Consider the following 3459-nt stretch of genomic DNA (forward strand, 5'->3'; position numbering starts at 1 on the left):
TAAAGAAAATTGGAATAATCCAAGATGGCACATGTAGATTCTGCAAAGAAGCAGAAGAGACACCAACACACTTACTAACAAACTGCGGAGCTACACTAGCCCGCAGGAGGAAGTGTTTTGGGATGTACAATGTGACCATAAAAGAACTACAACCACTGAAACCGGGCCTATTAATCAAGTTTCTTGATGAAATAGGACTCACCGATGTGCTTTAAGCAGAGCACAGGGGATACAATAGCTCTTAAAGGGCGCAGTATACCATACCCTGAATTATTACATCTATCTATCTATCTATCAGTCTGGAAGCCCCAGTCGACATGTTTAGCGTTGAAATCACTGCCTGCAATGAACCTTTCGCCTAGGTACTCTAGTAGTCTCGAGTAATCTGAACACTTTAAATTGTGATTTGGCGAGCAATATACTGCGCCAATAGCTATTTTCTGTTTGACAGAGTTAAGTACGACGACGGTGAGTTGGATCTCATCAGTTTGAAGAGAACGATCCTCGAAGTGTCGTATGTTGTCCTTTATGATGATAGCGCTACCACCGTTAGGGTTGTTATAAGGATGGATGGTGTGATATATTCGGTAGCCATTTAATTTTAAAAATGACTGTTTTGTTAGGTGGGTTTCAGTTACTAAGCAAATATCAATTTCCTGCATATTTAGAAATATTTCAAGTTCTTGTTTTTTCTCTAGTACGCCATTTGCATTCCAAGTTGCTATTTTAAGATCTTGTCGGCTCATCATTTGAAACAAATTTTGCTTCTAGTCTTTCTAGCCGCTCTGAAAGTTTGGTAATTGCGGTGGTTATGTTGGCCATCATTTCCACCATGTGCTGCTGATTGTACGGTGACATTGTTTGTTCTGGGATGTCTGTACGGGCTGCTTGAGCGAAGGTTACTCCTTTTTTACTTGAGCTGGGCCGAGGAGCCCTTACTACTAGAGAATCACTTTTATTAGTTGATTTTATGTGGTTTTTCCTTTTTTGTAATTCTTTTGCAATCATGCATCCTCTGTAATTTGCGGGATGATCACCTGCACAGTTATGGCATTTTGGAACTTCTTCTTTCGGCTTAGAGCAGTTTGCTGTTAGGTGTTCGCCAGCACATTGGTTACAATATTTTTGTGTATGACCATATCGTTGACATTTTTTGCACTGAGGAATCATCTTGCTGTTTTTGATGGCTTCCATTTTGACTTTCATATGGCATATTTGTTGTATTTCGAAAATCTTTTTAATATCTTCGGTATTTTAAAAACTGAGCATGAACAAAGGAAGCGGAGTTATCTTTTCAACTCCGTTTTCCTTCGACTTTGGAGGAAAGTTACAATATCTATTGGATCACAAGATGGGTGTAAATTCCTGGCCATGACTCTTATGGGCCTGGTTTGTTTGTTTTCATATGTATGCCACTCCATGTTTTTTGAGGTGTTCATGAGTTCTGTAATTCTCCTATACTCAGTTTCGTTGTCAACATTAATTTTTATTTGGTCATTGTTCATGAGTTTAGCTTTAAAGTTAATTTTTTGTCCTTGAAGAGCTTCATATATTGGCTTCATATCAGTCACACTGCTTAGTACTATGGGTGGTGGCCTTTGCACTTTTGCTTGTGTTTTGTCATCTGTTATCAACTGATTTTTTGACTAAATCAAAAGTATTAATTGAAGTTTTCATCTCACATTTTTCAGGAGAAGACATGAATTTTCTTTTTTTATTCTTTTGAACGAGCCATGCCCTTTCTTTGGCTACTATTTCTTCTTCATCAGAAGTTGGTTGTGTGAAATTTTTTTCAGTCTGGCTCGGTGTTGATTTTTGTTCCGTTCCAGTTAGGGACTTAATTGAAGGGCATTTATTTGTTCTGTCTTTCCCATCTTTTCGATCCTTTCCTAACCGGTCAGGATAGAGAGCGGAGACGAGTTGGGTAGGGGGGAAGGAGTAAGAGTGAGATTTTGAACGCTCGGAATTTTCCGAGACGTTATAATAAGAAGCGTTTCCCTACCTTTTTCTGCTGACAAGGCAGTCCTTATGAAGTGTAACTGGCCTACTTCTGGTGCAGTTTTCAATTTCTTTACGTTCGTTACAATAATTAAATTGTTGTTTTAAGTTAGAAACACTACAATTTTTACACACTATTTCCACAACACACTATTGATAAGGTCAACTGGGGAAGTTTCAGATCAATTTTCGTAGGATAAACCATCGAAAAGAGAAACTTTTGTAGAGCAAAACAAAAGACGTCTGATCACGTTAAACGCCATGGCGCGACTCAAGTACTCCACAAATGGAACAAAAAAAACCCGTCACCCTGAGGTTGATATTATGACTGTGTTGCTGCGAGCCCCGACAAAAAAAGTATACTTGAGCAGATGTATAGCGTCGCATTCCCAGTAATGGTTGTAGGATGCTTTACAAATTGCGGTTAATATACAATAAACACTTTTAAGTGGGGTATACAACTATAAAATGTTCTCATTACCAGTTGTTTCTCTTGCTCTCGACCAAAGCAAGACTCCCAGTTAAGGCGTTGATCAACAATTTATTGTCAAACTTTAATAAAAAATAACAGCTCGCCTTGAGCCAAGAGTGTTTCTCTGTTTACTCTACATGAAAACATTTTTTTTTATTCAGCTAGTTTGAAATTTTTTAAGGTCTTAAAGTTGGTAAGGGGAAGGGCATGGGAGATAGAAGAGGAAGTGAATTCCAGAGGCTGGAATGAAAGGATGAGGAAGAAACGACAGAAAGTAGTTCCGTGTTTAGGAGGTTAGAGATCATATGACATATATAATGAGGGGAGGGTGAAGATATTGTTTGTTAATTTCCGATTTGAGAGTTAGCGACTTTGGAATGTTGCTATTTCAAATCGATTTCGTGTATCAATCTTCTTAAAATTTGGAGAAAACATCCACAAAACCTTTATAAAACAGGAAATATCAAAAGTATAAATAATATTTTTTTCGATATATCCAAATTGAAGCCTCGGTTGTGTCGAGAGTTGCGAGTTAGCGACTTTGGCCTGATGGAACTTCAAATTGATTTCGTGTATCAATCTTAAAATTTGGTCAAAATATCCACAAAACCTTTATAAAGCTAAGGAAATAACAAGTCTAAAAAATATTTTTTTTTCGATTTATCGAAATTGAAACCTCGGTTGAGTCGAGAGTTGCGAGTTACCGACTTTGGCCTGATGCAACTTCAAATTGATTTCGTATATCAATCTTATTAAAACTTGGTCAAAATATCCACAAAACCTTTATAAAACTGAGGAAATATCAAGTCTAAAAAATATATATTTTTTTCGATTTATCCAAATTGAAGCCTCGGTTGAGTCGAGAGTTGCGAGTTAGCGAGTTTGGTCTGTTGCTACTTCAAATTGATTCCCTGTATCAATCTTCATAAAATTTGGTCAAAATATCCACAACCAATTTATGAACCTAAGGAAATATCAAAATGCTAAAA

This window comes from Cimex lectularius, unplaced genomic scaffold, assembly GCF_000648675.2.
Source record: "Cimex lectularius strain Harlan isolate CLEC.00 unplaced genomic scaffold, Clec_2.1 scaffold99, whole genome shotgun sequence".
Classification (NCBI taxonomy): Eukaryota; Metazoa; Arthropoda; class Insecta; order Hemiptera; family Cimicidae; genus Cimex; species Cimex lectularius.